The 12,419-nt window shown below is 41.7% G+C and overlaps 1 protein-coding gene across 1 annotated transcript in view; it reads left to right on the plus strand.

Moving 5' to 3' along the window:
• The window catches only part of CEP128 (centrosomal protein 128), a 667,652-nt gene that overhangs the window by 52,396 nt on the left and 602,837 nt on the right, over nucleotides 1-12,419 (plus strand). The window lies entirely within an intron of this gene.

A 12,419-nucleotide genomic window follows, 5' to 3' on the forward strand; every position in this document is an offset into this window, starting at 1 on the left:
CTTGTCATAGAAGAAACGCATTGTAGTATATACAAATGCATCACCATCCTGCTTATTTACAGAGTATCTGGAATTATATAAATCTATAATTTTCAGTATTTCTGGGTTAAGGTAAATGTGGCAGGGCTGCTGCCTCTCTAGCTTATATACTTTGTGGTGTAGAACATGAGAATTGTGTTAGGCCCAGATATCTAAAGCCACCTGGTCTTTTTAGATGATCTTAAAAGTCTCTTCAGTATTGCGAGGTTCTCAAAGAATTTTACAAAGGCAAATGGTAACTTGGGAGTTGTTAATCTCACTAAGTAGGTTACACTTACATTACAGTATAATGCTTAAAAAATACCCAAAGATATGATTTCTCTCTATGCTGGCAAGTTCTTGATCATCAAGGCTCTAGTGATTAAGACTTGCATTTCTTTCATGTAATTAGCAAGAGTCCATGAGCTAGTGACGTATGGGATATACATTCCTACCAGGAGGGGCAAAGTTTCCCAAACCTCAAAATGCCTATAAATACACCCCTCACCACACCCACAATTCAGTTTTTACAAACTTTGCCTCCGATGGAGGTGGTGAAGTAAGTTTGTGCTAGATTCTACGTTGATATGCGCTCCGCAGCAAGTTGGAGCCCGGTTTTCCTCTCAGCGTGCAGTGAATGTCAGAGGGATGTGAGGAGAGTATTGCCTATTTGAATGCAGTGATCTCCTTCTATGGGGTCTATTTCATAGGTTCTCTGTTATCGGTCGTAGAGATTCATCTCTTACCTCCCTTTTCAGATCGACGATATACTCTTATATATACCATTACCTCTGCTGATTCTCGTTTCAGTACTGGTTTGGCTATCTGCTATATGTAGATGAGTGTCCTGGGGTAAGTAAGTCTTATTTTCTGTGACACTCCAAGCTATGGTTGGGCACTTTATTTATAAAGTTCTAAATATATGTATTCAAACATTTATTTGCCTTGACTCAGAATGTTCAACTTTCCTTATTTTCAGACAGTCAGTTTCATATTTGGGATAATGCATTTTAAATTAACATTTTTCTTACCTTAAAATTTGACTTTTTCCCTGTGGGCTGTTAGGCTCGCGGGGGCTGAAAATGCTTCATTTTATTGCGTCATTCTTGGCGCGGACTTTTTTGGGGCAAAAATTCTATTTCCGTTTCCGGCGTCATACGTGTCGCCGGAAGTTGCGTCATTTTTTGACGTTATTTTGCGCCAAAAATGTCGGCGTTCCGGATGTGGCGTCATTTTTGGCGCCAAAAAGCATTTAGGCGCCAAATAATGTGGGCGTCTTATTTGGCGCGAAAAAATATGGGCGTCGCTTTTGTCTCCACATTATTTAAGTCTCATTTTTTATTGCTTCTGGTTGCTAGAAGCTTGTTCTTTGGCATTTTTTCCCATTCCTGAAACTGTCATTTAAGGAATTTGATCAATTTTGCTTTATATATATGTTGTTTTTTCTCTTACATATTGCAAGATGTCTCACGTTGCATCTGAGTCAGAAGATACTACAGGAAAATCGCTGTCAAGTGCTGAATCTTCCAAAGCTAAGTGTATCTGCTGTAAACTTTTGGTAGCTATTCCTCCAGCTGTTGTTTGTATTGATTGTCATGACAAACTTGTTAAAGCAGATAATATTTCCTTTAGTAAAGTACCATTGCCTGTTGCAGTTCCTTCAACATCTAAGGTGCAGTATGTTCCTGATAATATAAGAGATTTTGTTTCTGAATCCATAAAGAAGGCTATGTCTGTTATTTCTCCTTCTAGTAAACGTAAAAAATCTTTTAAAACTTCTCTCCCTACAGATGAATTTTTAAATGAACATCATCATTCTGATTCTGATGATTCCTCTGGTTCAGAGGATTCTGTCTCAGAGGTTGATGCTGATAAATCTTCATATTTATTTAAAATGGAATTTATTCGTTCTTTACTTAAAGAAGTACTAATTGCTTTAGAAATAGAGGATTCTGGTCCTCTTGATACTAATTCTAAACGTTTAGATAAGGTATTTAAAGCTCCTGTGGTTATTCCAGAAGTTTTTCCTGTTCCTAATGCTATTTCTGCAGTAATTTCCAAAGAATGGGATAATTTGGGTAATTCATTTACTCCTTCTAAACGTTTTAAGCAATTATATCCTGTGCCGTCTGACAGATTAGAATTTTGGGACAAGATCCCTATAGTTGATGGGGCTATTTCTACCCTTGCTAAACGTACTACTATTCCTACGTCAGATGGTACTTCGTTTAAGGATCCTCTAGATAGGAAAATTGAATCCTTTCTAAGAAAAGCTTATCTGTGTTCAGGTAATCTTCTTAGACCTGCTATATCTTTGGCTGATGTTGCTGCAGCTTCAACTTTTTGGTTGGAAACTTTAGCGCAACAAGTAACACATCGTGATTCTCATGATATTATTATTCTTCTTCAGCATGCTAATAATTTTATCTGTGATGCCATTTTTTATCAGAGTTGATGTCAGGTTTATGTCTCTAGCTATTTTAGCTAGAAGAGCTTTATGGCTTAAAACTTGGAATGCTGATATGGCTTCTAAATCAACTTTACTTTCCATTTCTTTCCAGGGTAACAAATTATTTGGTTCTCAGTTGGATTCCATTATTTCAACTGTTACTGGTGGGAAAGGAACTTTTTTACCACAGGATAAAAAATCTAAAGGTAAAAACAGGGCTAATAATCGTTTTCGTTCCTTTCGTTTCAACAAAGAACAAAAGCCTGATCCTTCATCCTCAGGAGCAGTTTCAGTTTGGAGACCATCTCCAGTCTGGAATAAATCCAAGCCAGCTAGAAAGGCAAAGCCTGCTTCTAAGTCCACATGAAGGTGCGGCCCTCATTCCAGCTCAGCTGGTAGGGGGCAGGTTACGTTTTTTCAAGGAAATTTGGATCAGTTCTGTTCACAATCTTTGGATTCAGAGCATTGTTTCAGAAGGGTACAGAATTGGTTTCAAGTTGAGACCTCCTGCAAAGAGATTTTTTCTTTCCCGTGTCCCAGTAATTCCAGTAAAAGCTCAAGCATTTCTGAAATGTGTTTCAGATCTAGAGTTGACTGGAGTAATTATGCCAGTTCCAGTTCCGGAACAGGGGATGGGGTTTTATTCAAATCTCTTCATTGTACCAAAGAAGGAGAATTCTTTCAGACCAGTTCTGGATCTAAAAATATTGAATCGTTATGTAAGGATACCAACGTTCAAGATGGTAACTGTAAGGACTATCTTACCTTTTGTTCAGCAAGGGAATTATATGTCCACAATAGATTTACAGGATGCATATCTGCATATTCCGATTCATCCAGATCATTATCAGTTCCTGAGATTCTCGTTTCTGGACAAGCATTACCAATTTGTGGCTCTGCCGTTTGGCTTAGCTACAGCTCCAAGAATTTTTACAAAGGTTCTCGGTGCCCTGCTGTCTGTAATCAGAGAACAGGGTATTGTGGTATTTCCTTATTTGGACGATATCTTGGTACTTGCTCAGTCTTTACATTTAGCAGAATCTCATACGAATCAACTTGTGTTGTTTCTTCTAGATCATGGTTGGAGGATCAATTTACCAAAAAGTTCTTTGATTCCTCAGACAAGGGTAACTTTTCTGGGTTTATAGATGGATTCAGTGTCCATGACTCTGTCTTTAACAGACAAGAGACGTCTAAAGTTGATTGCAGCTTGTCGAAACCTTCAGTCACAATCATTCCCTTCGGTAGCCTTATGCATGGAAATTCTAGGTCTTATGACTGCTGCATCGGACGCGATCCCCTTTGCTCGTTTTCACATGCGACCTCTTCAGCTCTGTATGCTGAAGCAATGGTGCAAGGATTACACGAAGATATCTCAATTAATATCTTTAAAACCGATTGTTCGACACTCTCTAACATGGTGGACAGATCACCATCGTTTAATTCAGGGGGCTTCTTTTGTGCTTCCGACTTGGACTGTAATTTCAACAGATGCAAGTCTCACAGGTTGGGGAGCTGTGTGGGGATCTCTGACGGCACAAGGAGTTTGGGAATCTCAGGAGGTGAGATTACCGATCAATATTTTGGAACTCCGTGCAATTTTCAGAGCTCTTCAGTTTTGGCCTCTTCTGAAGAGAGAATCGTTCATTTGTTTTCAGACAGACAATGTCACAACTGTGGCATACATCAATCATCAAGGAGGGACTCACAGTCCTCTGGCTATGAAAGAAGTATCTCGAATTTTGGTTTGGGCGGAATCCAGCTCCTGTCTAATCTCTGCGGTTCATATCCCAGGTGTAGACAATTGGGAAGCGGATTATCTCAGTCGCCAAACGTTGCATCCGGGCGAATGGTCTCTTCACCCAGAGGTATTTCTTCAGATTGTTCAAATGTGGGAACTTCCAGAAATAGATCTGATGGCGTCCCATCTAAACAAGAAACTTCCCTGGTATCTGTCCAGATCCCGGGATCCTCAGGCGGAGGCAGTGGATGCATTATCTCTTCCTTGGAAGTATCATCCTGCCTATATCTTTCCGCCTCTAGTTCTTCTTCCAAGAGTAATCTCCAAGATTCTGAAGGAATGCTCGTTTGTTCTGCTGGTAGCTCCGGCATGGCCTCACAGGTTTTGGTATGCGGATCTTGTCCGGATGGCCTCTTGCCGACCGTGGACTCTTCCGTTAAGACCAGACCTTCTGTCACAAGGTCCTTTTTTCCATCAGGATCTGAAATCCTTATATTTAAAGGTATGGAGATTGAACGCTTGATTCTTGGTCAAAGAGGTTTCTCTGACTCTGTGATTAATACTATGTTACAGGCTCGTAAATCTGTATCTCGAGAGATATATTATAGAGTCTGGAAGACTTATATTTCTTGGTTTCTTTCTCATCATTTTTCCTGGCATTCTTTTAGAATACCGAGAATTTTACAGTTTCTTCAGGATGGTTTAGATAAGGGTTTGTCCGCAAGTTCTTTGAAAGGACAAATCTCTGCTCTTTCTGTTCTTTTTCACAGAAAGATTGCTATTCTTCCTGATATTCATTGTTTTGTACAAGCTTTGGTTCGTATAAAACCTGTCATTAAGTCAATTTCTCCTCCTTGGAGTTTGAATTTGGTTCTGGGAGCTCTTCAAGCTCCTCCGTTTGAACCTATGCATTCATTGGACATTAAATTACTTTCTTGGAAAGTTTTGTTCCTTTTGGCCATCTCTTCTGCCAGAAGAGTTTCTGAATTATCTGCTCTTTCTTGTGAGTCTCCTTTTCTGATTTTTCATCAGGATAAGGCGGTGTTGCGAACTTCTTTTGAATTTTTACCTAAAGTTGTGAATTCCAACAACATTAGTAGAGAAATTGTGGTTCCTTCATTATGTCCTAATCCTAAGAATTCTAAGGAGAAATCGTTGCATTCTTTGGATGTTGTTAGAGCTTTGAAATATTATGTTGAAGCTACGAAATCTTTTCGTAAGACTTCTAGTCTATTTGTTATCTTTTCCGGTTCTAGAAAAGGCCAGAAAGCTTCTGCCATTTCTTTGGCATCTTGGTTGAAATCTTTAATTCATCTTGCCTATGTTGAGTCGGGTAAAACTCCGCCTCAGAGAATTACAGCTCATTCTACTAGGTCAGTTTCTACTTCCTGGGCGTTTAGGAATGAAGCTTCGGTTGACCAGATCTGCAAAGCAGCAACTTGGTCCTCTTTGCATACTTTTACTAAATTCTACCATTTTGATGTATTTTCTTCTTCTGAAGCAGTTTTTGGTAGAAAAGTACTTCAGGCAGCGGTTTCAGTTTGAATCTTCTGCTTATGTTTTTCGTTAAACTTTATTTTGGGTGTGGATTATTTTCAGCAGGAATTGAGGCCCGCCCTTTTTTGTGGTGGTTATGATTTTGTATAAAGCACAATTATTCCAATTCCTTATTTTATATGCTTTCGCACTTTTTTATCACCCCACTTCTTGGCTATTCGTTAAACTGAATTGTGGGTGTGGTGAGGGGTGTATTTATAGGCATTTTGAGGTTTGGGAAACTTTGCCCCTCCTGGTAGGAATGTATATCCCATACGTCACTAGCTCATGGACTCTTGCTAATATGAAAGAAATGAATTTATCAGGTAAGTTCTTACATAAATTATGTTTTTAGCCAATCAATGCTCAATCCTAGGAGCTTCACGTGCATGACCTCAATGTTATCTATATGAAAAACATGAATTTACGCCCTCTAGTGGGGAAAAATTGTCCAAATGCTTTCAGATTAGAGGCGGCCTTAAAGGTCTAAGAAATTAGCATATGAACCTCCCAGGTTTAGCTTCCAACTAAGAATACAAAGAGCAAAATTAGTGATAAAAGTAAATTAGAAAGTTGTTTAAAATAACATGCCCTATTTGAATCATTAAAACATTTTTTGGGACTTGACAGTCCCTTTAAATTTAATGGGTCTGTTAACACCTTGAGATTTTGATATAAAATGTTTGTTTATGCATAATGAAACTACTTGCATTATACGTTTAATATTTATTTTGCCCCTTTTCATGCAATTTAGCTCTGAAAATTGAGCATTGTCTAATTCTCAGAAATTGAAATGTACCCTTCTGAGTTGTCAAGGCTAACTCTGCTACATGTGTGTCCCTATTTAGTTTTATCAGATAACAACTGCAAAACAATACAGTTTATACTAACTGTATCACTGTAACTAGCCTTGTTGTCTGCAGACTAAAGCCTCGATTGGTTCCAAATAAGGCAAATGGTGGGCGGCGATTGGCTATTGAAATGTAAATGTAGTAAAATGGTTGTTAAAGTGAATGTCAAGTTTGATTAATCAGTGCCCGGTTTTTAAAAATCCTATTAAAAACAGGGGCACTTTCATTCATCAAACTTTAAATTTCACTCGTTTTGTTAAAATACTTTTTAATCTTGAAAGCCCCTCCAGCGATTTCCCCCTCCTGCCGCTCGTTACTTCATATGTCAGCAATGACGAATACGGCATCCTCCAATCACGGCTCCCCCCCCCCCAGGGGATCATTGCCTGAGGCAAAGCTGTGATCGGAGGAAGCAGGATTCGTCATTTTTGACATATGATAAGGCTTGCGATGGGCGGGGGAAGCGCTGGAGCGGGTTTCCAGATTAAAAGTGAAATGTAAAGTTTGATGAATTAAAGTGCCCCTGTTTTTAATAGGGTTTTTAAAAACCGGGCACTGATTCATCAAACTTGACATTCACTTTAATTAAAAAAAAAAAAAAAAAAATTGTTAAGACTTGGCTGCTTTTTCATTCTGTAGCAACACAAAGGAAATGTCTTGTAATTACAGGATGTTTACTGTCACCTGAAAGTGAATATTGAAAACTGTGTTTCTTTTCACTGCCCCAGAGTGTACTGTATCCTATAAGGTTCATAACCTTGATCCTGCAACATGCTAAATACTGATTGTTTGATTAGTGGTAACTCCATTATAAGCAATTGGACGGAGAGCCAAGACACTGATAACATATTGACATTTTGTTTTATGGCACCGATTCTTCATCAGAGTACACAACAATAACCACAGTAAAAGGAACACTGTCACTTGTTCTGTTTTTAAAGCAGGGGTTGACAAATCTGTTTAAAATTTAGTAGCCAATAATAATATTTAGGAGCCAGACAGAGGTATTTGTATATAGATATATGGAGAATAACCCAAAATGTTAGGAGCAAGGGGCAACAATCCAGGAACCAGTGGCTCCCAGGTTTGTTGAGCCCTGCATTAAAGGGACATGAAACCCACATTTTTCTTTCATGATTCAGATAGAGCATACCATTTTTTTAAACAACTTTCCAGTTTACTTCTAATTTGCTTCATTCTTTTGGTGTCCGTTGTTGAAAAGCATGCTTAGGTAGGCTCAAGAGCTGAAAGCTAGCTGCTGATTGGTGGCTGCATATATATGCCTGTTGTCATTGGTTTACAGATCAGTACAGCAAGCTCCTAGTAGTTCATTGCTGCTCCTTCAATAAAGGATACCAAGAGAGAGAAGCAAATTGATAATAGAAGTAAATTGGGCAGTTTTAAAATTGTACGCTCTATCTGAATTATGAAAGAAACATTTTGGGTTTCATGTCTGTTTATAAATATTTGTTTGGTAGCGTAAATTAGTGAAAACCACATAAAAATTAGTACCTTTATCATTTTAATTCAAAGATACAGTCACGTGTTTATTAAGCAACAAAACATGCTTTCCATCTTAATGGGAGGAGAGTCCACTGCTTCATTCATTACTTTTGGGAAATACATAAGCTGGCCGCCATGAGGAGGCAAAGACACCCCAGCCAAAGGCTTAAATACTCCTCCCACTCCCCTCATCCCCCAGTCATTCTTTGCCTTTTGTCACCGGAGGTTGGCAGAGAAGTGTCTGAAGATTCGGAGTAGTCTCTTATGGAGGGTAGTACTCTTCGAAATGGGACGGGAGTTTTAATTAATCCTGTCAGCCTCTCAGTGAGAGCATGGATAAATATCCGGAGATGCAGGGAGTGTCGTCTCTGCGAAACCATCCTGACTCATGTTAACAGCTCCTTGGCAATCAGCGTTGACAAGTTTCGCTGCCTGCCTTTATTCACTCAAATCCATGTCAGGAGCGATGCTACTAACCTGTCACACTTGAAGGGCCGTGTTCTTGTTCCACGGCATAGATTCTGCTAAGATCGTTTCATTTATATACAAATGATAACGCATGAAGACGGGGTCACAGTGTGTCTCCTTTTATCTGTGTATAGAATCAAGGGTTAATATTCCTGGAAAGGGGATTATTGAACAGGGGGGATTTATGCACAATATCTTTGTGTTAATGCTACGTCATGTGTGAGATGAGGCTCTAGCAATGTGTGAACAGATAGGTGTAGATCAGCGCGGCCTGTTTTAGGCGCGTTTTCTCTATAGTGCAGGGGCGGTCCTGCATGGCACTCCATGTGATCGGGTGTGGCCTCTTATATTACCTCTTTCCTGATCTGCATTTGCGGGAGATGTAACAGTTTCTCCATGGTCTGGGTCATAGGAGGTTGTGAGTGCCCCGGCCATTGGTGTATAAAGGTGCCATTTAATCTATCTCAGTCCGTATTAAAGGCGCAAGCTATGTAGGACTCTTGATATGTTAGAGGATACTCCCTCTTTAATCAAACCTAATACCTGTGTTTACAGGTTGATCCGTCTGCTCAACTGTGTTCCACATGCTTTGATAAGATTGCAATATTTAAAAAGAATAAGATATTTAGTACTACTGAGCCGTCCACCTTTCTCTGGGACGGAATCAGCGTCTTCTAGATCTCCGGCTTCGGAGGAGCCAGATTTCAAGTTTAAGATGGAGCATTTGCGCTTTTTACTGAAGGAAGTGCTTGCTACATTGGAGGTTCTGGAACCGAAGCTTCCGGATGAACCTTCGATCCCTAAGTTCGATAGGGTTTACAAGGACAGGATTGTTCCTGTGAAGATGACTACAATTATTAAGAATGAGTGGGAGAAACTGGGTTTATCCTTTTCTCCCTCTACCTCTTTTAAAAAGCTGTTCCCTGGCCCAGACTCTCAGCTTGAGCTATGGATGGCCATTCCAAAGATGGATGGAGCGATCCGATCTCCACGCTCACTAAGCGTACGACTATTCCCCTTGAGGATAGTTCGTCGTTCAAAGAGCCCATGGACAAGAAGTTAGAATCCATGTTGAGAAAGATATTCCAACTTACGGGGTTTGTTTTCCAACCGGCAGCAGCGATTGCTGCGGTGGCTGGAGCGGCTACCTATTGGTGTGACGCACTGTCAGCTATGGTCGAGGTGGAGACTCCCCTCAAGGAGATTCAGGAAAAGATTAAGACCTTAAGGGTAGCTAACTCTTTTATCTGTGATGCAAACATGCAGGTTATTCGCCTGAATGCCAAAACATCAGGTTTCTCTGTTCTAGCCCGCAGGTCTCTATGGTTAAAGTTTTGGTCTGCTGACATGGCTTCCAAGTCTAGATCACTATCCCTTCCGTTTCAGGGGAAACTTCTTTTTGGTCCAGGTCCGTCGCTGGTTTGCATAGGGGGCAGACTATCTCGGTTTGCAGAGGCTTGGATGAAAGACGTCCAGGATCCATGGGTTCTGGAGGTTATCACCCAGGGCTACAGGATAGGGTTCAGGACTCACCCGCCCAGGGGCAGATTCCTCCTGTCAAACGTATCCTCAAGACCAGAGAAGAGAGATGCCTTTCTAGTGTGCGTGAGGGATCTCTCATCTCTCGGGGTAATCGTTCCGGTACCTCTAGCAGAAAGGGGTTTAGGGTACTATTCAAACCTTTTCATGGTCCCAAAGAAGGAGGGCACGTTTCGCCCAATTCTGGACCTAAAGTGCCTAAACAATTTTCTGTCCGTTCCATCGTTGAAAATGGAGGCGATCAGATCGATCCTGCCCCTAGTTCAAGAGGGGCAATTTATGACGACAATAGACTTGAAGGATGCCTACCTTCACGTGCCAATTCACAAGGACCACGTCAGGTTCCTAAGATTCACATTTCTGGACCAACACTTACAGTTTGTGGCCCTGCCGTTTGGTCTGGCGACTGCCCCAAGAGTCTTTACAAAGGTTCTGGGGGCGCTGCTCGCGGTAGCGAGAGTTAGAGCTATTGCGGTGGCTCCTTATCTGGACGAGATTCTGGTCCAGACTCCGTCCTGCAGTCTCGCGGAGGACCACTCAAGGGCTCTTCTTCTGCTTCGATCCCATGGATGGAAGATAATTGAAGGAAAGAGTTCTCTGGTTCCCAGCAACAGGATGGAGTTCCTGGGTACGATAATAGACTCCATATCTATGAAAATATTCCTGACAGATCAGAGACGTTCCAAGATTGCGTCCAGCTGTCTTGCCCTTCAGACCTCCTCAAGGACATCTGTGGCTTGGTGTAGGGAGGGCTCATGGTATTGTCAGGGGTTTTCCCTGATCTGTTTGCCATGTGCTGCTGGCAGCCATTTTACTAACCTCTCTTCCTGACTCTGGTGCATGCTGTTCCCCTTGTTCCTGATTCCGGCTCGTCTGACTATTCGCTTTGGCTCCTGACTCGGCTCGTCTGACTACCAGTTCTGGTTTTGATTCCTGGCTTGTTATTTGACTTGTGGACTTTTTATTATTTTTTGCTATTAATAAAGGTGTGATTATTTTTGCACTTATTGTCTCAGTCTGATTCCTGGCACCCTGACAGGTATCCAGCATAGATGTCATTCCATTCACCAGGTTCCATCTCAGACCTCTTCAGTTATGCATGTTGAGACAATGGAATGGCGTCACTCAGATCTATCCCAGCAGATCTCGCTGGACACTCGAGTGAGGGAATCCCTCTCTTGATGGATCCTTCCAGTTCAGCTGGCCCAGGGGACATGCTTCTTGCAACCATCTATCAGGATGGGGAGCTGTTTGGGGTGCCAGAAGGGCACAGGGCAGGTGGACTTGAGAGGAGTCGACTCTACCAATAAATATTCTGAAACTTCGAGAGATATTCAATGCTCTAAGTGCTTGGCCCTACCTGGGGTTGTCCCGATTCATCAGATTCCAGTCAAACAACATTACTTCAGTGGCTTACATAAACCATCAGGGGGGAACGAGAAGCTCCCTAGCCATGAGAGAAGTATCTTGGATTCTGGAATGGGCAGAGACTCACAATTGTTCGCTCTGTGCGATCCACATTCCCGGACAGACAGTTGTTTTATCTTGGGGAATGGTCTCTCCATCCCGAGGTGTTTGCGGAGATCTGCAACAGATATGTATACGCCGGAGATGGACCTCATGGCGTCCAGACTCAACTTCAAGCTACCCAGATACGGGTCGCGGTGCCTTGGGACTTCATCCTAATTTACATATTTCCACCATTGCCACTTCAAACAAGAGCAAGCTTTGACCATTCTGATTGCTCCATTGTGGCCACGGAGGAAGTGGTTTGTGGATCTGGTGGGTATGTCATCGTCTCCTCCATGGAGGTTACCTTGGCGCAGAGATCTGCTGGTTCAGGGTCCCTTCCTGCACCAAAATCTTGATTCTCTGAGGCTGACTGCATGGATATTGAACGCCTAGTCTTAGGCAAGAGAAGTTTTTCTGAAAGAGTAATTGATACTCTCATCCAGGCAAGGAAGCCGGTCACTCGTTGCATCTATCATAAGGTGTGGAGGACCTATTTATCCTGGTGCGAGGAACGTGGATATCCCTGGTTGGGGTGTCCAGTATTCTGGCCTTTCTCCAGGATGGACTGGATAAGGGTCTTGCCGCCAGTTCCTTAAAGGGACAGATTTCGGCGTTATCGGTGCTGTTACACAAGAAGCTAGCGGAGCTTCCTGATATTCAGTCCTTTGTTCAGGCTCTATCTAGGATCAGACCTGTCTTTAGAAATTCTGCTCCTCTTTGGAGCTTAAACTTGGTTCTTAAGGTTTTGCAGAGGGCTCAGTTTGAGCCTATGCATGTGCTTGACATTTTAAGATTCTTTCCT

This window comes from Bombina bombina, chromosome 1, assembly GCF_027579735.1.
Source record: "Bombina bombina isolate aBomBom1 chromosome 1, aBomBom1.pri, whole genome shotgun sequence".
NCBI lineage: Eukaryota > Metazoa > Chordata > Amphibia > Anura > Bombinatoridae > Bombina > Bombina bombina.